At 46.8% G+C, this 22,563-nt stretch overlaps 1 long non-coding RNA gene across 1 annotated transcript in view; it reads right to left on the bottom strand.

The window, feature by feature from the left end:
• Window positions 1–447: 447 nt before the first annotated feature.
• The window catches only part of LOC138580829 (uncharacterized), a 218,006-nt gene continuing 195,890 nt past the window's right edge, over window positions 448–22,563 (bottom strand). The window contains exon 3 of the long non-coding RNA XR_011304354.1: window positions 448–2,450. This is a non-coding gene — a long non-coding RNA (uncharacterized lncRNA). The remainder of the gene's footprint in view (window positions 2,451–22,563) is intronic.

Genomic DNA, 22,563 nt, shown 5'->3' with positions numbered 1-22,563 from the left:
AGGGAGGTGCGCCACCCGATCACTGTAATTTTTTACAAAGAAGTGTAAAAGATGCATCTTACAACACTTTTTCCAAAAATGTTAAAAACATAAAGGCTGCAAAAAAACCTAATATTTCAAATGTGATTTTAAAGAGAGCTCATCAACCAGTTCAAGACTTCAAGGTCTGCCACAGACCCTAGCAAAATGACTCTGTGTAGAGAAAAATAAGTGTACAAAAAAGCATTGTATACTCAGTATGAACACTTGGTTTAGTTGTGGCTATTCTTTTGTCGGCACTGCTTCGAGACAATGCAGACTTATTTTTATGCCATTAGGAAAAACACTCATATGTATTACAAAAAACAAATTTCACTTGTAACTGAGGTGGATGTCAGTACATTCATACAGGATTCAATATTTGCAAAAGCAATAACGGCAACTAAAAGCAACGTGTCAGAAAGCATGTCAATAGGAGTTCATGTGCCACTTTAATAAAGTAATTCAAGGGCCTGGAGAAAATGCCTCTCATAATTAGTATAAGTACGATAACTAAATCAGAATAGCTGCACAACAGACTATTAGGATCCAAATTCCTTGTTCCTCTGCTAACCACAAACATTATATTGTTTTGTGAACAGAGCTGTGACAACATTTACTCAAAACCTGCCTTGCAGCTAAGAGGCAAATGCATCATCAATGTTTGCTCCATAAAAACAGGAACATTTGCTCAACAAAGACGCAAAACAATGAACATAAAGGAGTCTATCACCTGCTTCTACCCACAAAGCTCGACTGATATTTTCTAATCATTGACCAGCATAGCAGTTTCATAGGAAGGAACTCTAATAATATTACTGCCCAATCTCAGGAGGTATTTTAAGATGAAAGAACATCTTATAAGAAGCATAACGTATCCATATTGGCACAGCTAGTTAGTTTGATACTCTCCAAAAAATCATTTGATTCCAAGTAGAGAGTAAAATCGTCCCAGAGCCCTGCTTGTCACCCTGACAGGGCACATAATACAGCCTATAGTGTTGCCCACCCTTCCTCACCACAACCTATACACAATTCAACAAGAACTTTACTGAGGTTTCTTATGGGGCCCCATTGAAGAAAATGACATATATTTGCAGTTTAAGTTAATAGCAGCAATGCTCAGAGATACAACAGATTGAGTGCCTGCTTCTGTAACTAGGGACCCCTCTTCTGCAATTCACTGTTATCAGTTCAACAAGATGCATGGGGATTCTAAAGGCAAAAAACGCAGAGCACATGATGAAAGCCCTCAACAGCTGAGCACAGAAAGAAAAAGAAAGTGCAGTTTCGTAGACGGTTACTAGAGTTTCCTTTCCTTTCACAAATAAACACATTTTCTTCACTGTACTGTACTGCCAAACATCCAACTTATTTTTTTTTTAAAGTTGCTGATTTCTTCTTTACCCTCCTGTGGCCTCGTCGCCAACTCCCTCCACCTGTACCTCTCCCGGTCCTCTGGGCTAGCCTCCAATACTGGTTGACAGGGCTAAGTGAGGAATTGTAGCAGTAAAACACTCACTGGGATATTTGCATAACCACAATACTTTGCAAGCAAAACATATTTAAAGCCTCACGATATTATGTGCAGTTTAACAAAAAGTCACAATTCTGCCTGTACACAATTATTTTGCAGTGTGTACAAGATTGTTTACAGCATACCCTACTCTAATATTATTTGGTAGGATTATAAAAGTGCTCAGTGAAACAATTTTTGTATAGCAGCGAGTTACTGTATCATTTGTTTTACGGTCTATGCCCAATGCAGTTCTGAAAACTTGAAAAGGATGCAGATTGTGTGAAAAGCATTCTACCTGTCTGAATATCTGTCGTTCTAATAATATGTATGGGTAATGGCAGGTAAAGTCCATACACATTATCCCTCGCAGGCCAAGCTACTGATATTGCAATCTTGCTCTCCACCTATTGGATAATGTTAGCAATGCTAAAGTAGGAGACATTGACCATGAGATTTGTTTACTCAAAATCTTTAAAAGGCAAATTAGCATTTCAGTTTTATATTGCGTCGCAAAGGCACTGCTTTAAAGTGCTTGTGTGACATATGTTCCAAACATAGGAAGCATGGGACGAGGTTACAAATCCAAGTAGCCTGCTTACTTACAGTCAGTATGCGATATTTAAGGTGACAGTTCGGTTACATAGTGTGGATGATGCTTTTGCTGAGGATCATGAGTAACAGAAATTCTGGTGCGTGAAGGTTCTTCATATGACAACAAACATAAGACAGGTGGATGTAAGTACAATTGTAGATTAGACTTCGGGGGAGTGTCTTGCGCTCAAAGTCAGTCCTCTCAAAAGGAAAAATATTTTTGATAGACATTGCAAAAGGTCCAAATCTTATAAGATGTAGTATTTATTTTCCAATAAGAAAAACAGCCGACACGTGTTTCGACCCCTGGTCGTTGTCAAGGCTGTGGAAATCATAATTATTACATGCCAACATTGATGATAATATAAGTGACATTCAAAATATTAACATTTAAACATAAAGATATAAGTGTAACAAAAGACATTAAAATGGATAAGTCATACCATGTTACATCATACGCCATACCAGGGTTGGAGGGTTGGAGTTAGTGCAGGACCAGAATTCAATGCCAAAGAATATATAAAGAAAGAGAGAATTGCGTTAAGCAACTTGGCAATTTTTTGTAACTTCCAATTGTGTTAATTTCTACTATTACCTAGTCTTAGGAAGATATCCAGTGCTATGCAAACAACCAGTTTTAGAGGTATTCGTGAGATATTCTAAAAAACAGTGTCCGATATAGACAATATAACAAGTCTATAAAATCAGTTCATGTATGCCATAAGTATAATGTATTAATACAAGATCCTACTCACCCTGAAATTGATCTGAAACCAGCATTGATTAATAATTGTGAATTTCTCATAAACCCGCTTTAGCATCAAAATTGCTTCCAAAAGAGTAAATTATTGGTGCATCTGCAATAAGGAAAAGTGTATGTCATGGTCTCTAACGGTCTATTGTCGGTAAGATTGAAGGTAACATCTAATTTGGGAACTCTTACCTTAGTGTAAAATAGTATATTGAAAGAATTCACGTTTCATGGAACCATTTCTGGTATATATGTTGTTGAATGGCCTGTGAAAAATGTTATATAATTTCAAATGAGCAAATGATGTATTAAGTGGGGTGTACCCATAGCAATAGTAATTGTGAATTATGATTTCTGGTATACAATGCTCAAGAATAATTGGCTTCTCAAATGAAACCCATTAAATAAAAAATATGGTTGTTACCAATTCAAATGTTATCTCATTGGTAAGGTTAAACTATAAGAGTAAGGACTAGATGAATAAACCCAACTTGGATAATAATAATCTCTTGGTGCATCAAGTGGTTTGAATGGCACCATATAATCCCAAACACACACATATCTCTTGTGCCCCTTCAATCCATGACTAATACCAGATAGCCCCCAAACACACACGTGTAAAATGTATATATATCAGCAAAATTTACCTTAATTATATGGAAAATTCCTTGCACAAATCTTGTTAGTTGAATCGCCTTTCGGCTCCTACAGTGATGTTTGTAATGTTGTACCCGCGATTGCGGTAAAACCGCGTATGCATAAGCGTGTGACGTCATCAATGTAAATACATGACGTGCATGTTAGCGCAATTAGTATTACAATCGTCAGCAGGCCCATGTAATGAAAGAACCAAATACTTATGGTATTGGTAAGCTTAAATGTATGTTCTAAAATGAAATTAGTTAGTGTATTAGAAATTTGAAAAAATTATATTGATTCTTGTCGTTCCATGTACCTCATCATTATTATTGGATTGTAACCAAAATATTGTGGGTAATGTCTAAGGCATAATGCCTAAATACCAATATACAAATTAATATTGGTAACTGTACATTATAAATTGAATGATGAATAACATGTTTATTATGTGTAATTAGTGGATCATCAAAATTTAGTGATGTGATTAAAGTGAGGCATTGTCTTGAAAGAAATTACAAATAAATGAAGTGTCACTGCTATAATAACATATTTAGTGATAGTCAATGTGGTTTAAGATACAAAATGAAGACTGTACTCACAGCCCTAAAAGAGCAGAATTTTTTTTTTGTATAGGAGTGAATGTGCTGTTCAAGAAAATTGGGGTCCCGATGTAAATTAAATTGGTCCATAAGATTATAGGGATAATGCCCTTAAATGTCTGGTATCGGGTTACTGTAGAAAGGTATCTCACGGCCTCTTAAAGTCCAACCATTGTTTCTGATCCAGATTAAAGAAACACATGCATTTCATGATCACAATTCAAACCTACTAGGGTACATCTTAATTTGCACTCTTGTTGCCTCAATTTAAGCTTAACATTGCCTCCTCTTTTGCCTAACTTAGCTTTCATTAGACCAATAAAACGGATATCATTACTGTTATTCATTTGATGACATTCTCGCCAATGAATGGCCAACGGTGATTTGGGATCGTTGTTTCTTAAACTTGCTAGATGTTCCCTGAACCGGACTCTCAATTGTCTAATTGTGCTCCCTACGTATAATTTGCCACAGACACATATAATGGCATATACAACATTAGTCGTTCTACAATTGATGAATTGATTGATTTTAACCACATTGCCATTCATGTCTGTGAAAGATTGACAATTGCTATGTGCATACTGGCAATAATTGCAGTTTCCACACTTAAAGAAACCCACATTTTGCTTCAACCAATTTCCACCTGAGTCATCTACTTTGGTTTGTAAAAAAGAAGGACTAATCTTTTGTTTGATTGTTTTAGCTCGTGTGTAAGTAAACTGGATGTAGGTACAAGTCTGATAAACGTTCGCAAAGCCATGGTAGGCAGATTTAAGGTTGTCCGGTAATAACTAAATGTGAATATGGGCGGAAGTTGAAGTCATGAGGTACAAGTGTGGTAGAGTCAAGTATAGGAGTAATGGGCAGGTAGGGAAGGTTATTTGATTAATGTGTTTGGGCATATCTTAATAAAATCATATGTTCAAAGAGGCACTTTTTGATGGTGTAGTCTCGATTTTAGGTTGATCGAGTCATGCTTGCATAGTAGGATAATGTAAATAGGCTAGACCAGAATATCAAGACTGCTTAGTACAATTTATCTTTATTTTGAGAGAAAGCAAATTTCCGTAAACTGCTGTGGCTTGTACCATATTCATTCTTGAGAAGGTGGGAAGTGTCTGTGTGCGCTGCTAAAATTCTTCTGAGCTGCACCCAGAAGGAAGCTGGGCAAGCGCACATGCGCACAGCTTAGATGGAAGATTGCCTATGGGCAATGGGGAAGGGGAGGGTGGAGGGGAATGTGTTTAAGGAGACATAGAGTTATTTGGAAAGCTACAGTTTGATTTTTTGTCATTCAAAGTAGCTTCATTCTTATGGCAGAGGTGATGTGCAATTTTGTTTGTGTTGTATGTGTGGCATGAGACCGTGCCTTCTGTTAAGTTGCAAAGTTGCGGTGGTGCGGGTGAGAAATGAGTTAGCTGTACAAACAATGTCTATTTCCTGGGTTTCATTTATGTATAGGGAGCAGTGCTGCGTTTCGCAGGCGGTCCAAGAGCTCGATGAATGCATAATTCTCACTGTCTGAGAGGTTCTTGGAGTGAGAGATTGCCATCCCCAGTTTCTTCTAGTGCAAAAACAGGGTCCCCATGTCATGGTTACATATGACGGCCTGGCCACCATCCTGTGCTAAAGAGCTACCTGCCATGTCAAGCATGAGCGAGGGGTGTGCTGTGCCGGGTTGGTTTCCTGCGGGATGATCAGCGTAATTTTCCCAAGGTGCATTTTAAGTGCGATGCATTGTTCTCTACACGCCCATATCGGTGCCATACCTGGTCCACTTTGGGGATTTGTTCTAGGTGTGAGTTGCTGAAGTGACGACCTGAGTCTCCTCTATGTGTGCTTGGTGTCCCTTGAGGAAGGTTGGATGTCAGGGCAAGGAGGAAGAAAAGGATGAGGAGGCTAGTAGCTGACAGATGGACAGGTGGGGACCGTGTGCAGGGGCAGCGAAGATCATGAAGTCTGGGGCAATAGCCAGGTTTTGAGGGCTTTCCTGAAGGCCAGGTGATCCTCTATGAGGCAGAACGCCAGGTCGAGGGAGTTCCAGAAAGTGGATGCAAGGACAGAAAAACAGTCACCTCTTAGTCTGGAGAACTTGAAATAAGGGTCTACCAGGAGGTCTGCAGAGCCTGGTCGGAGGATTCTAGTGGGCTGGTAGTGAATGGGCTTGTTTTTGAGAAATTCCGGGCCTTTGTTTATGTTTCATGGCTTTTAAGGAGGCGTGTCGGCTGATGGGCAGCCAGTGGAGTGTCCTGAGTGCGGGTGAAATGTGTTCTCTAGGGCAGAGAGCGAGGAGGAGCCTAGCTGCAGAGTTTTGAACACGTTAGTGCTTTCTGAGTTGGTATGTAGGTGCGCCTAGGTAGAGGAAGTTAGAGTAGTCTAGGCGCTATAGGATGATGGCCATGATTGCGGAAACTCTATTGGGGTAGGAGAGATATGGAAAGATACGCTTGAGGATGCAGATGTGGAAGGTGCATGATTAAGGGACTGCATTCATGTGACGGGAGAGGGTCAGGTCTGAGCTGAAAGTACATCCTAGGTTTTTGACTGAGTGGGATACAGTGGGGTGCAGGTCCTAACGAATGCAGCCAAGGGATAGGTCGGGGAAGGAGAGCTGTTTTGCTGCAGATTAGGATTTTGTTTTTTCAAGGGTTGAGGAGCAGGTGATTGTTTGTCATCCAGAGGTCAATGTCTGAGAGGAAGGATGCAAGGTCTGGGCGGGGTGGGGTGAGGAGGGGTAGTTGGGGACCTTGAGGATGATCTGGGTGTCGTCAGTATAGTTGTAGCAGGTGACATTTTGGGAATGGATGAGCTTGGGGAAGGGCGAAAGGTAGAGTGTGAAAAGGAGTGGGGAGAGGGTGGCTTCCTGGGGCACTCTGTGCTGGTCTGGGTGGGGCAGAGGAGAAAGGATGGAGCGAGATGATTTGGGAGTGGTCAGAGAAGAAAGAGGCGATCCATCTGAGGGCAGAGTCTCTTATGCCAAGGTCAAAGAGTCTGTTTGTGAGGATGAGTGATTAATCGTGTCGAAGGCTGCTGAGAGGTCGAGAAGGATGAGAGCAGCGCAGCCCTCCGAGTCTGATGTTCTTTTCAAGTCATCCAAGATAGAGACCAGGGAGGATTCTGTTCCATGGATGGGTCTGAAGCCAGATTGGGCAGGGTCAAGAAGGCCGTAGTCCTCAGTGAAGAGGCTGAGCTGGCAGTAGGCTGTGCAGTCTAATAATTTGGCTATGAATCGATTATTGGAGATGGGGTGGTAATTGGTGGGGAGGAGAGGGCCAAAAGAGAGCTTTTTTAGGAGTGGTTTGATGTGAGAGGTTTTGTATTAAGGTGGGAAGATACCTGCTACTAGTGAGTGGTTGATTATGGATATGGCGAGGGTGCCTGCACAGATGGAGGAGAGGATGTTTTTGAGTAGAGCGGTGGGCATGGGTCTCCCAGGAAACCCGAGGGGCGGCTATTGGAGAATAGCTTTGAGAACTCTGTAAGGGGGATTGCAGAGAAGGAGCAGAAGAGGGTCTTAGTTGGGGGAAGCAGAGAGGGGGCTGTCAGAATAGGGGGGCAGGGTTGCTAGTTTAGCATGAATGGCGGAAGTTCCTCTCAATGGCTATGTTGAAGTAATGGTCAGAGAGAGTGTTGCACAATGCCTGGGAGATTATGGGTGGAGAGGAAGGAGGTCTTAAACCTAGATATGATCTTGCATGGGATGTTTGCGTTGGCGAGGCAGGAGGTTTAGTGGGCATGTTTTGGTTTCTAATTTTGTATATTTAGGCTCTCGTCTGTCTAAGCAGAGTGACTTTGTTTTGGACTGAAGGGTTAGCCCCCCAGTGTCGTTCCAGGAGATGGGTGAGTTATTGAGGAATTTTATGTGAGGGTTGAACCACCTGGGAGAAGGACCTGTGCGGTGGGATGGGTTTTTGTGGGGATAGAGCGTCTGAGAGCCATAAGTCGAAAAAGTCTGGGGAGGGGCTTCCTCCCTGGAGGGGGAGATTGGGAAGGGAGGATAGTGGGGTGGAGGACAGATTAGGGAGAAAGAAAGAGAGGGTTAGAATGTATGCAGAGCCAATGCAGATATTTCAGTGCTGGAGAGATACGATCCCTGGGCTTGAGGCCAAGGACAAGTCTTGCAGTCCTGTTCTGGGTGAGTTGCAGAGGGCGGAGAGTAGAAGCAGGTAGATTTAGAAAGAGGCTGTTGCAGTAGTCCAGCCTGGAGAGAACCAGCGCTCTGGTGCCTGTGAGCTTCTGGGGGAAGGAGAGGAAAGGAAGAATACCTCTGAGGAGGTGCAGTTTGTAGTTTGACTTCTTAGAGACGTCAGAGATGTGAGGAGAAAAGGAGAGTGTGGAGTCGAAGATGACCCGAGGTTATTAGCCTCACTGGTGGGAGTAGGAAGAGGGCCAAGGGAGGCCGGCCAGAGAGTGACAGGAAAGGAGGGTGCAGGTGTGCCAGTGAGGAGAGAATCTCCATCTTACTGGCATTAAGGCAGAGATTGTTGGCGGCACACCACTCCTGGATAGCAGACAGACAGTCAGAGATGAGAGAAGGAGAAGAGGTGGCAGAGAGGAGCCTGAAAACGAGCTGGGTTTCATCCGCATAGCACTGAAAGTTGGAGCAGAGAGCGGCAATGCGGTGGGCGAGAGGTGCCAGGTATTGGTTGACCAGCCAGGGAGAGAGGTTAGACTCCTGGGGAACACCATGGGTAGAGAGTGAGATGGAGGAAGGGAAGGAACCAAGTTGGACCTGGGAGGGTCGATCAGAGAGGAACAAGGTCAGCCAGGCGAGAGCCTGATCAGTGATATGCAGGTTATCATGGCTACTTTGGAGAATTGGGCTTGATGCTGAAGATGGTTACTTTACATACTTAGGCAAAATGAAGATGTGGCTGACTGACACAGGAGGCCGAAAAACAAGATACAGCTGCATTACACAAATAGGCAGAGTGCAAAATATGGCTACCGTATACAATTAGGTTAAATGCAAAAGTATCAACCTTAAGCAAAATGTGCTCAGTGCAAGATAAGGCTAACTCACAGCAATGGGCTCAGTGCAAGATAAGGCTATCTTACACAAATAGGCTAACTGCAAACCGTGTTTACCTTAAACAAATAGGCTTAATGCAAGAAAAGGCTAACTTATACAACTGGCTAACTGCAAGATATGGCTGACTAACACAGGAAGACTAGATGCGAGAAAAGGCTAAGTTTCACAAATAAGCTAACTGCAAGATGAGACCAACTTTCACAAATGGGCTAACTGCAAGATAAGGCTAACTTTCACAGTAGGCGAACTGCACAATATGCCTGGCTAATGCAGAAGTGCTAAATGCAAGATACGGTTAACATTCACAAGTAGGCTAACTGTAAGATGGGGCTAACTAACACAAATAGGCTAAATGCATGTGACTATATGATGGTAGGAAATAAGAGTGGTGGAGATTTACTGGAGTGCAGCAATGGCTGTTCTCCCCACCCCAAACCACACTTATCTTATCAGTTGCTGCTGGTTGACTGCAGCAGGTTTTGCAGGCGAACACGTGCAAACACGAGCTGTAGCTGCTTAGTCGTTGTGCTGCACTTTGACTCTGTTCCTTAGCCCAGGGCTGCCTGGGCAAGGCTGCTCTGTGAGTGCTCCTGCTGAAGGCAATTCCAGTCATTAGAGTCAGGCAGGAGGCCAATGGGGAGAGGGGAGGGTGGGAACAAAGAAGCTGAGAGTGGGATGGGCTGCTCACAGAGCTGCACTGCACACGGTGCACAAATAGAGGCCAAGAAGCCCAAAGCATGTGGAATTTTCTAAAAGGCACTTACGAGACTTGAGCCAAGGCCCTCTGGTGTATGCCAGCCACTTCTGGTAGTGTTTGTTAAGATGGATTTTTAGAACCAGCCCCAAAGGAGTGTCCCGAGAGGCCATGCTATTTTAGTGGATAGGGAAAAGACACGTTGGTAAAGCCGAACTCAATCAAGGTAGTGTAGCTGAGCAGTAAGGCTTAGACTTCAGGCGGTATAGAGTGGTGTAGTGCTACAGTGACACACACACGCACAGAACTCAAATAATTAAAATTAGACTGTATGAAAATAAACTACTTATTAGGCCTGAGCAGACTAAGCAATGAAAATCACAGATAAGTGCTACCACTAAAGCAATACTATAAACATACATACATTCATCGTTGGTGATCTCACTAGATTTGAAAGTGATTGAAATATGGAAACTGTGTGTTAAAGCAAGATTCCATAAGGAAGATATCAGCGTTATCAGGCTTTTACTCTAGTTTAAAATGTGACTTCAGGTATTTAGGGGCTTTGCTTTATAGGTCTTTTGTAACACAGTGACCCCCTTTGAAAGAAATCCTTGCTATCACCCATCCTTTCCTTCCTTTTATAATGGCTTCATTTATTTTCCTCATAAGCACCACATATACTAAGGACATTTGTCCTCGGCCTTGGGCAGCCTATATAATAATAATAATAATAATAATAATAATAATAATAATAATAATAATAATAATAATACAAATTAACCTTAAAACATACTGAGCTATTACAGTACAAAAATAATGTCTTTGTATATTTAAGTATATTGTGAGAGGGTCAGGGTCATGACCCTTTCAGAATGGTGCAGGGACCTCTCCCAACCTGGGTAGGACGTCTACCAAGGATTTTCCTGAGCCTGTCCTACCTCAGAGGAGGTATGAGGGAGTTGAGAGGGACCCCAGTTCCTGATTCTCCTGTGTGTTACAATGCATCCAAGACCTAACACGAGTGCAATACCCTTCAGCCTCTGTTCTGGCCAAGTTTCATACCTTTTCCTTGCAGGACTACCGTTATCGGAAGCGCCCAAGCAGCAGATAGCAAGACCCGTAGCAAAGATGCTGAAACCAATGAGACGCCACTGAATGACTGCTACCGAATATACCTGCCATGAGATGCAGGAGCTCCAACCCAGCAACACACAGCGGAGCACGCGCAAAAGGAAGGAACAGGTTCACTGAATATGGGAAGTCAGCAAGAGAAAACCTGGACAGTGTCCCAATTCCCGATGGAAGAAATGCCAGAGACCACAGAGAAGGCAGCCCTTACCAGACCATTTGAAAGCTATGACACGAAATCCCAACCCCTGGGGGAAAGCACAGTGGGAGATTGGCCCAACAGCACAGGTGTCTGTGGAGACCAGTAGGAGCAAGGAGGCCTAATAGAGCAGGGTAGGCTTAGCTGTAAAAGCTCAGAGAGTCAATACAATGGTGGGGCCCACAACAGTACCTTCCTTTACTGGGATTACACTAATATCAACAGAGCACCTAATGGGGGCCCTCTTCAAAGTTACCTCCTGTTCCTCTCACAACATTGTCGCAATTTCACTCATACACAGTCCAACATGCATTTTATTAAAAAACATATTAAACTTTATTCTTTTTCAAAACAGTATCCAAAAATATTCTCAGACAACACTACAAAAAATATAACAGCTCTGTTTTAAAATATTTCTTTATCTATTAGCAAACATTCTTTTCAGACAATATGGACGCTCGAAAGTGGGGTTAGAAAATGAGTCAATACAGTACTCATGCTCAATCTATTTATAATCAAGAGGCTAACAATACTAACATTGCATTGGTCTAAACTCATATACCGATAACGCATGGGCAGCCCTCATCAAGTATTGAAAAAATACATTGCTTATCAACATCAGCTAAACCCTGCATAACCACATCAAAAGCCACATGTTGTTAACAGGCTAATGATGTCACATCATAGACCTCACACACTTCAAATACAATGGATTTCATTCAAAAGAATGTCGACACAGGTGTGTTCCGGCCTTCTCTTTGGGGGTCAACTCTATTCATGGAGCGCCTCTATAATTCATCTGTCAGCCTTCATAAGGACAAACTTGTTGTGCCCAAACTTGTTTTGTAAAAAACACTTCTTGCAAAGTTGGAAAAATTCATCTTACTTCATTTTGTAGCTCCTACAACAATATTCACACATCCATCAACCAGTGGCACATTCATCTCAACCCAACATTTCCTACGCTCCCATCATCTTTTTTTTTATGGAACAGGAAGAAAAAACGTACTTGGGATGTTTTAGGGGCCGATTCATGGAACAAACGTGCGCCGAAAATCTACGCGCAAGCAGGCGCAAGCAGGCGCAAGCGGAAAAAAACAGGCGCACGCGCACGCGTGCGATTCATGGAAGTCCCTGCGCGTGTCTTCCTCGGGATGTGCGCCAAACCCGTGCATGGCGCACACGTCACTGCAACATCCCGAAAGACGTGCGCGACGCGCACAGTGAAAGCGCACAACCTCTGCGCATACACTAGAAAGTGGGCGGAACACGGGGCGTAACGCGCGGAATGGGGAACAACTCCCGAAAACAAGGGCGTAACTGAGGATGTACTGCAGGGAAGCAGACGGAACGCCCACACGCACCCGAACCACACGTATTCATGGAATCGAATAGGGCAAAGCCACGCACAGCGAAAGACACGCACAAGCCCAAACACGTCCGCCACACGAAGGCAGGCGGTAGCGTCCCTGCGCATTACAAAAGTGGCAACATACAGCAATAGTGCCTGTGCGAGCGGGGCACGTGTATTTCGGGGTTGCGCGGGAAGTTACACACGCGATTGAGCGGGGTACGTGTATTTCAGGGGTTTGCGTGAACTTTCTCACGCGATCGGGCCTGGGGGAGCGTGCTACGTGTATTTCAGGGGTTCGCGTGAACTTTCTCACGCGATCGGGCCTGGGGGAGCGGGCTACGTGTATTTCAGGGGTTCGCGTGAAGTTTCTCACGCGATCGGGCCTGGGGGAGCGGGCTACGTGTATTTCAGGGGTTCGCGCGAAGTTTCTCACGCGATCGGGCCTGGGGGAGCGGGGTACCACTCACCGTCTGCCTTGCGTGTAGTAGAACGCGTAGCCAACACCCGCTGTGAAGTAATAGCGTGTGAACCCCAACGGATGGAAAACACACTCACCGCACGAAAAGCACATACAGAACATAAAGGCACGTGGGATCTCCAAGCCCTGCCAGGGCAACGCCCGTGCGCAAAACGTCACAGACGCGCTTACGCTGTAAGGGCCTTTGGTCCAATGAAATCGCGTACGCGTGCTGACGCGCTTACGCGCTAAGGGCCTTTCCTCGAATTACACGCTGACGTGCAGATTTTTCACGTGCCAAATCACTCTGTATCAAGCTGGCCACGCGAAAACACACGGAAGACCACGCTCCTGCCCAGAAGGCCGAATCACTGCCCCCCAGTGCCCCGAGCAGCCTCCCACGTGCCATCTGCTGCTGCCTGCCTGCTGCCACCGTGCCCTGCCATTTGGTGCCTGCACATCAGCCATCTGCAGGGGTCCAGTTGCTGTGTCCACCCCTGCTGGTACAGAAGACTCCCGACTCGAATAACATCGCTCCACAGCCCAGCCCCAGGACCCAGTTGCCCACCCACTCCTGCCCCTGGGGTTGCCATGTCGGGCACATCCACATCTGACCCCAGTGGCAACCCCCGGCCAGAGGGGCAGAGGGGCACCAGCTTCACTGCCACCGAAGTTGGTGTCCTGGTGGAGCAAGTCCTGGGGCAGTATGATGCCCTCTTCGGATCGTCCCGCGCCAACAGGGAAGGACGGGATAGGATCTGGGCCGACTGTGTGGTTGCCATCAACGCGGAGGGGGTGGCAACCCGCACCATCCAGAAGGTCAAGAAGCGCTGGGAGGACTTGAGGTCCAGGACCCTCATGAAGGCCCGGCGCCTCGTGGAGGGGGGCCGCAGCCGCATGAGTTCCATCCAGTTGAGGGTCCTGGAACGCGCACACCCAGCGCTCCACGCCCAGGTCCTTGAGAGGGAGACCCGTCTGGAGTTGAGCGGTAAGTGGCCAAGCATTGCTGTGTGAGACAGGGCATGTTGCAGTGTGCTGGTTGTCTGATACTTGCCTGCATGTGTGACATAGGCCATGTACGCATGTATGTGTGCAGGGACATCATGGGAATGCATGTGCGACCTGTAATGTGTGAACCGCACGGTTGTTGCATGTGTTTGAATGCGACATGGGGAGCCCTGTGCAGATTGCACACATGAGAGCATGGCAGTCTCTGTTCCTGGACATGGGTGGGGGCGAGGGATGGGTGCTGATGCCAGATACATATGTGGTATCCATGTCTGTGTGCCTGACCTGCGTGTCTGTGACTTGTGAGTGCCATGGATGCATGACACATGTCTGTGACAATGTACAGATTCACTGATGCAGCCTAGTCATCCTTGTATGCACTGTGATTGGGGTGTACGGGGCCAGATGGATGTGACTGAGGTGAAGTGTGTGCATGTGATAGGCATGACCCATGATGCATGTGAGTCCCATTACATTGTATGATTCGAGAGTCCATTGGACATGCATTGAAATGTCCATGGCACGCACCATGACTCTCACTGTGTGTGTTTTGCCTGGACTGACACATGTGTTGTGGTGTGACATGATGGAAGTGTACTTTGACAGTGGCACTCATCTGCTATTGCTTCCTGTCTAGGGGACCATTGTACAGTACCCTGATGCTTGTGTTCTATGTCTCCCTCTACGCAGCGGCTAGTGAAGGAGAGGGCGGAGACGGCGCTGTGGAGCAAGGCGGCGGGGATGCCCCCACGGCTGCAGCGGAAGGGGTGGGTGAGCCCCCACAGGGGCCTGCTACGGCGGTAGACGGCGAGGAGCCATCCCGGTTGGTGGTTTCCACAGAGGAGGAGGAGGCCGCCACTGAGGCGCACATGGGGCCTGGTGGGGGCATCCCTGCTGGTGCAAGTGGTGCAGTCCAGGGGCAGGGGCAGGAGACAGCACAGGTCACCGTGGAGGGGCCTGTGCATGTCGCTGTCCCTGAACCTGTGGGTGCACCACCTTGCACCAGCAGGGATGCCCCGTCCCAGGCCCGTCCGCAGGTAGAGGGGATGTCCATGTCATCTGACTCCCCTCCACCTGCGGACGAGGGGACCCCTGGCCGTGTGGAGAAGGTCCTGATTGGGGTCGCGATACGCACGGCTGTGATTCGTGGAGGAGCACGCACGTCATCACGAAGAGCACCGTGCCGACGTGGCCCAATTGGGATCGGCCATGTTCGGGGGTTTCCTGCATGTGTCGGCCAATCTGGCGGCCCTCTCCTCCTGGAGACTATACGCCAGTCGTTCTCCTTGCCGTCTTCCGGCCCAGATGCCACCAGGGCCCCCTGTGGACCTGCCCTGACCAATGCAGCCAGCTCGGTGGGGATCCCATCCCTGCCACAGTCGGGAGTCAGAGGTCCAGCAGGGGTGGACAACACAGCAACTGGACCCCAGCAGATGGAGGATGTGACGGCATCATCGGGCAGGGCACGTGCACGACGGCGTCAGTGGTTTCCATCATCCTGGATGCCGTCGTGCTGGCAGAGGCAGTGGCGTCGGAGGCAGCAGCAGGCTCGACGTGGGAGGCATCATGGCTCGGGGCCATCAAGATCAGAGGGGCAGGCATCGGCCAGAGGGCAGGAGAACCCTGGGATGGTAGTGTCTTCCGCGTGGGAGCAGTTGGTCCAGCGGATAGGTGCGGAGCGGCAGCGGGCGGAAGAGGAGCGGCTCACCATGGTCAGGGCGGAGTTCTCCATGCGTCGGGCGTTGAGGCGGGCTGAGTGGCTCGAGGAAGCTCGCAGGGAGTTTGAGGTGAACATGGGGTTATCCCTGCGAGACCTCGGGGCCAGGACAGAGTCCCGCCTCCAGGTCATCGACATGGAGTTCGATGATGCCCTGGCCGGCAACATCAAAGAGTGATCCGCAGGACTTGCGCGCTGCCATTGTATATAGTTATATAGTTAGTGGTAGGTTTCCTTTAAATTTTTTTTTTTTTTATTTGGTTGCGATTGGACAATGCGCCACTTTTTTGTATATAGTTCAGTTTTTAGTTAGTTGACATAGTTAGGTTTCATTTGGTTGGGCTCATGGACCCGGGATTGTCTTGTATATAGTTCTTCTATGGATTTTTTGATTTTTTTGATTTTTTTCATGGACATTCATCTTCTTTTTGTTGTTTTGCTTTGTGGTTTTTCTAATTTCATTTCCATTCTAGTTGATTTTCAATCCATTTTTATTTTCATCCTTCAATGTGTCGTATCATCTCATTACTTTCATGCATGTCATGTTGGGTGTTTTAACATTCACTTGCAGCCATTGTGTGTGACAGACATGTGTTCATTTGCATTATTTACATTGGGTGTGTAACATGTAATTGCCTTTGATATGTGGGTGGATGTGATAGTTGGTTGGGCCTTTTGGCAGGGGAGGATGGCCATTACGGACATGATTGGGGATTGTTGGGACCCAGGTGCAGGGGGGCATGAATGGGACATGGGCGAGGGCCTGGTGGAGGGTGCCCCGCAATGCTGGGGGGTGGGGGTGGTGGGGGACATGAGTTGGACATGGGTGGGGGCCTGCTGGCAGGTGCCCCACAGTGCTGGAGGGTGGGGGTGGTGGGGGACATGAGTTGGACATGGGTGGGGGCCTGCTGGCAGGTGCCCCACAGTGCTGGGGGGTGGGGGTGGTGGGGGACATGAGTTGGACATGGGTGGGGGCCTGCTGGCAGGTGCCCCACAGTGCTGGGGGGTGGGGGTGGTAGGGGACATGAGTTGGACATGGGTGGGGGCCTGCTGGCAGGTGCCCCACAGTGCTGGGGGTGGGGGTGGTGGGGGACATGAGTTGGACATGGGTGGGGGCCTGCTGGCAGGTGCCCCACAGTGCTGGGGGGTGGGGTGGTGGGGGACATGAGTTGAACATGGGTGGGGGCCTGCTGGCAGGTGCCCCACAGTGCTGGGGGGTGGGGGTGGTGGGGGACATGAGTTGGTGTTCATTAGTTCAAGGAGACATGTGCCTTTGCTGGGGGGCATGCCCATGTTGGGTGGGCTGCCTGCGGGACATGACCAGGGATGCAGGGTAGTCCCCTGTGGTGTGGGCTGCCTGCAGGGGCCGTGGAGGGTGTACAGGGAACACCTGGGAGGACCCACACTGTCAAATCACATGTAGGACTCCCCGGCACCCCTGAAATACGCGTACCCTGCTGAAATCGCGTGTAAAACTTCCCGCGCACCCCTGAAATACACGCGCCCAGGCTATTCGCGTGTGGAACTTCCCGCGCACCCCTGAAATACACGCGCCCAGGCTATTAGCGTGTGGAACTTCCCGCGCACCCCTGGAATACACGCGCCCAGGCTATTCGCGTGTGGAACTTCCCGCGCACCCCTGAAATACACGCGCCCAGGCTATTCGCGTGTGGAACTTCCCGCGCACCCCTGAAATACACGCGCCCAGGCTATTCGCGTGTGGAACTTCCCGCGCACCCCTGAAATACACGTACCGTGCTGGAATCGCGTGTGTAACTTCCCCTGCACCCTGAAATACACGTACCCTGCTGATATCGCGTGTGGAACTTCACGCGCACCCCGAAATACACGTACCCTGATGGAATCACGTGTGGAAATTCCCGCACACCCCTGAAATACGCGTACCCTGCTCGCACGGGGCCAATCGCGTGAGGTACTTCCCGCGCACCCCAGTGATACACGTAGCCCGCTTGCTGTGCTGGTACATGTTTAGCGCAGCCCTTTGCGCTGGATTGGGTATGTTGATGGCTTTTCCCTGCGCGGGAGGCGTTCTTGGGGGCGTAACTGGCGCTGCTGCAGGGTCGCTGCGCCACTGTGCGCCACGGCTGGTTTTGGTGGCTGGAATCCATGAATACGCTGTGCGCGGAAATGGATTTCAGCGCACGCGGCTGGCACAGGGATTCGCACGCGCACACTGTGCGCCAGCCGCGTGCGCCACTTGTGCGCTGAATTCTATGAATTACCCCCTAAATGTCATCCCTCAGTAAAGCAATTTTACACTCACCATTGCTTAAAAATTCTACCTTTTTCAAGAAACTTTGTATACATTTCTGTAAGAGAAAAGAAATAAAGGCATCTTCTATGATTTCTATACCTTTCAAGTTTGAGTGGACCATAATCAAGACTAATTCACTTTTAGTGTTGAAATTTAATGTCAATTACTTCTCATGCTTAACCAGTTTTTTTTATGTCCACAACGTTTCATTGCCGTTCCCAAACCACTTGAAACTCATGTGTGTGCACTTCATTTCAATTTCTGCAAATGAGAAGGCGAATAACAATGTATTCTATTGAGTCCTATCTTGCTCAATGAACCTTTCCCTAACATACTCATTACACACTGTAAGGAACTCATGGTGGCAACAGTAAAGGCGGACAGAAGTGATCACAGTTCAAGGGTGTTTATTAAACTGTATAATGGGTGAGGAAAACACCTAATCTAAACCTAAATCTAAGAGTGGAGCATGCTACGACCATCAAATACTAATAAGGCAGTCCCAGTGGTGTCTTGTCAAATAAAAAGTGCCTATACTAAAAAACCTATTGCCAATCCTTACCGCTAAATTACAAAAATAGTGTGGGATAATGTTCTCAAGAAAAGAAACAAATGTTCACCAAATGATAAGTCAGGATGATATGGCTGGGTCTCCCTTCCCCCTGTTTTTAGCACGGGACAATGCAGGACCTTTGAGCACAGCACAGTCCTAGGCTGCGCCAGCACAAGGTTACAGTTCCTTTCAACGATGTCAGGATCTTCTGGGGCCAGGTCTCTTTCCTGCAAAAGTCTCTCGCCTTAGAAGGCCGGCTGTACGATAAACCATAAGCAAATCAAAAGTTCCTTTGACAATCTTTTCACGTTGGGCGACTGCTCTTCGCCTCTTGGATCACGCTCAGCTGGGCTCTGATCCTTCTTGCAACATTAGCCTCCTTCAATTGGGTTCACTACAGCCTTTCACTCAAAATGTATCACTTAACAGTCTTAATGTCCTTTTCACCAATTATCCATTGTGGACATCCCTCATCCGTGTGGACATTCACACTTGTCGTCACAATGTTCACAGGTATATTACTAGTTATTCTCAAGTCACAGGCACCCCTCGGTCGGGTTCACATTTGCTAATATTATAGACATCCCTCAGCCGGGTCCACATTTGTAATCACAAAACCTTTCATGTTCTTCTTTTTATTTAAGCTCAGGTTTTAGCCCTTACTCTGGCTTTCCTTAAGCTCCCCACCCAGGCTTCCCTTAAAGCCCCCAGCCAGGATTCACACAGTTCTAGTAATCTCTAGTTTTCGAATGTGTCCCTGTTTATCCTGATTTTTAGGCATTGTGTTTACATTTACCATGTTGGTGGTACTCTCGTTCAGGTTGGAATTGCCATTGCATTTCGGTGCTGGACTGCCCCTGGGCAGGACAAAGACTGATATGCAAATGGATATTTCCCATCTGTGAAAGGCACAGTGAGTAAAAGCAGTGGCTGCGAACTCTCAAGTGGTTAATAACCACTGAACAGGTTATCAGGCCTTGTTCTGTCGAGAGAGGGGCGCCCGCTACCTTTGCAAACTAAATTTCAAGGAACCTGGGATTGGTAACCCTAGGTCTTCTGGGGGCAACCAGACGTGGTCTCCCTCTCACTGTGCTTAGAGAGGCATCAGCTTCACCTCACTGATGATCCCCAACAAGGGTGAAACACGTGTATGGGGTTGCTGGTGGTACTCTCGTTCAGGTTGGAATTGCCATTGCATTTCGGTGCTGGACTGCCCCTGGGCAGGACAAAGACTGATATGCAAATGGATATTTCCCATCTGTGAAAGGCACAGAGAGTAAAAGCAGTGGCTGCGAACTCTCAAGTGGTTAATAACCACTGAACAGGTTATCAGGCCTTGTTCTGTCGAGAGAGGGGCGCCCGCTACCTTTGCAAACTAAATTTCAAGGAACCTGGGATTGGTAACCCTAGGTCTCCTGGGGGCAACCAGACGTGGTCTCCCTCTCACTGTGCTTACAGAGGCATCAGCTTCACCTCACTGATGATCCCCAACAAGGGTGAAACACGTGTATGGGGTTGCTGGTGGTACTCTCTTTACTTTGCTTTAAACTCTCGTTCAGGTTGGAATTGCCATTGCATTTTGGTGCTGAACTGCCCCTGGGCAGGACAAAGACTGATATGCAAATGGATATTTCCCATCTGTGAAAGGCACAGTGAGTAAAAGCAGTGGCTGCGAACTCTCAAGTGGTTAATAACCACTGAACAGGTTATCAGGCCTTGTTCTGTCGAGAGAGGGGCGCCCACTACCTTTGCAAACTAAGTTTACATTTACCAGTTCACAGGTCAATCAGTTTTCTCTCATGTGTCAAAGACTTTCAAGTGAATGAGGGGTTTTGCTCGACCCTCATAGGACCACTTAGACACTTTACACTAGCATGCGCTAAGGCCTTGTGTTGTTCCTAGTTTCAACCAACAACACAACCCCAAACAGGCTTCAGTAAGAGCCCTTCGAATGAGTGCTCGGCGACGCCTGACCACTCTGCTTCTTAATCTTTTGATAGGGTTCCTTTAAAGTTCAATTACACAAGTTCTATGTTCAACAAAGTTGCCGCCTGCAACCTTGGGCCCAGCACAGTTCGATATTACTATCTTTTCCGACTCACCAGCTGTGCTGAACTGTTGGAGTCTCTTGTCTCGGGAGTCAAGGTCGGCACCACGGTGGCAAGTGCTTTTCCCCGCTTTGACTATCAGCACTGGAGGGCCCTGTGTGCCGTGGACACCTGTCACACCACACGCCAGCTGGACTTCCCAGTGTTATGTTTTCCCTTTCAGATGCTTTGCGGGTCTGAGGTGAAATGGGCTAGGGCAAATCCCTCCTCGTCGTTCCTCCAGTTTTCTCTGCCTTTCTCCTCCATTTGAACTGCTGGTCCGGAATCATCTGTTCTGCCTTGCTCGAAGTGTGCTTTCGTGCTCAGCCTTTTATCCCTGTGGGGAAGGGAAACAGCCGTCAGGTGTGCGTAGTTTTTGTCAATTGCCTGACTCTGTCTGACCCTTGTGTTGGGACATGTCAGGTAAATGGCTCGTGTGTTAGTCCGTTGTCTGTCACAGTGTAAGAAAGTATTTGTGTTGGAAAAGGGTGGGTTAGAACATCTGAATATCCTACGGGGTAGGATGGGGAAAAGGTGTTATAGGGAAGGGGGTACAGCGTCTCACATATCGTCATCCCACTTCCACTCCCCGAGGGCCCCTCATCCAGGTGATTCTCCCACACTAGTCCACCCCCAGGAACGGGATCCAATAGCTATGGCCGTGTTCTGACCACCTGGATGACAGACCCCTGGGACTAGTAAGTGAGACACCTTCAGGTTTCTCACAGCACATATATGTATCCACACTTTACCTCAAAATGTTATGTCTTTGTGCACAGATGGCACTGACACAAACCTCACATGTGTAAATATTCCCACTAAACCACTTTATTGCAGGTTACAGAGAAACAAAACCAATCCGTCATCTCTTTTTCCTTCATAGTGCATTTTTTTTACAGTGCTCTCTAATAGCGCTAGTTTTAATATTATTGGTTTAAAAGCTGTCAGCCTCTTGCCCTGCTCCCGCATGAGTGCCTTCTCTGACTATTTGTCAAACAATCCACTAACAAACAGTCACATAAAAATATTTACAACATTATAAATCACAAAATAAATCACAATGAATATTAAATATCATTAAAAAAGTTGATAAAATACAACATCTGTGTTGTGCTGTAACTCTTCAAATAACAGATAGAAATATAAAACAAATATATAAAACAGTCAACTAGACTTCCGGGAGTAAAAGGGTTTTCATCACTGGGGTAACCTGATTGGATCTCTTTGTCCAAGCCTGGAATAGGTAGTTCCCCATACAATGGGTTGTTATTTCACACCAAACAAAGGTGGAGTGCCTCATTAACCCTTCTGACGTAAAACTGTTTAAAAAGTGGAATCAAGTATTTTTGTCTAATATAAGAATATTTTGAACAGAACAAGATAAAATGCACTATGCTTTCAGTTTCATTTGGACAGAAAGGACAGGCTGCTGAGTTGCTCAGGTTCCAGTTAGGCTTTAAACTAACTAGGGGAAGAATGCCAATACTTTCATTGGTTTCAACTGCATTCTACCCAGATAACATTCAAAGCCAGGATATTCTTTCCTGGACAGCTAAGAGTTTAAGCTAGCTGAACGTACAAGTTTTGCTCGGGTTTCTCTCTATCACCTGTTTTTATAGGCCTTTTTTAATAGCATTTTAAAGTTTCCTGGGATTGCTTCTGGTTGGGACCAATACCTTTCAATCCCCAAGGAAATCAACTCATTTCTAATAGCTGATAGGTGGATAAGTTGGGCCCTCCAAATTGGAATAAGACATCCCTAACAGGTCTTCTATAATGACCAATTTGCCATTCGTCCAGAGTCTAGCCCATAGAAACACTGGCCTCATTTGACATATGAAGCCAATGCTCTGCAGGCACAACTCCCAGAAAACCGGGGCATTAGGTGCATTTATATGCAGGCCCAGGGCTGTTTTAAGAAATTTCTGTTCCACAA

The sequence above is a fragment of the Ambystoma mexicanum genome, chromosome 1p (assembly GCF_040938575.1).
Source record: "Ambystoma mexicanum isolate Mex_15411 chromosome 1p, UKY_AmexF1_1, whole genome shotgun sequence".
NCBI classification, from domain to species: domain Eukaryota; kingdom Metazoa; phylum Chordata; class Amphibia; order Caudata; family Ambystomatidae; genus Ambystoma; species Ambystoma mexicanum.
Note: the sequence above shows the minus strand (reverse complement) of the source record. Positions and strands in the feature narration are given on the sequence as shown.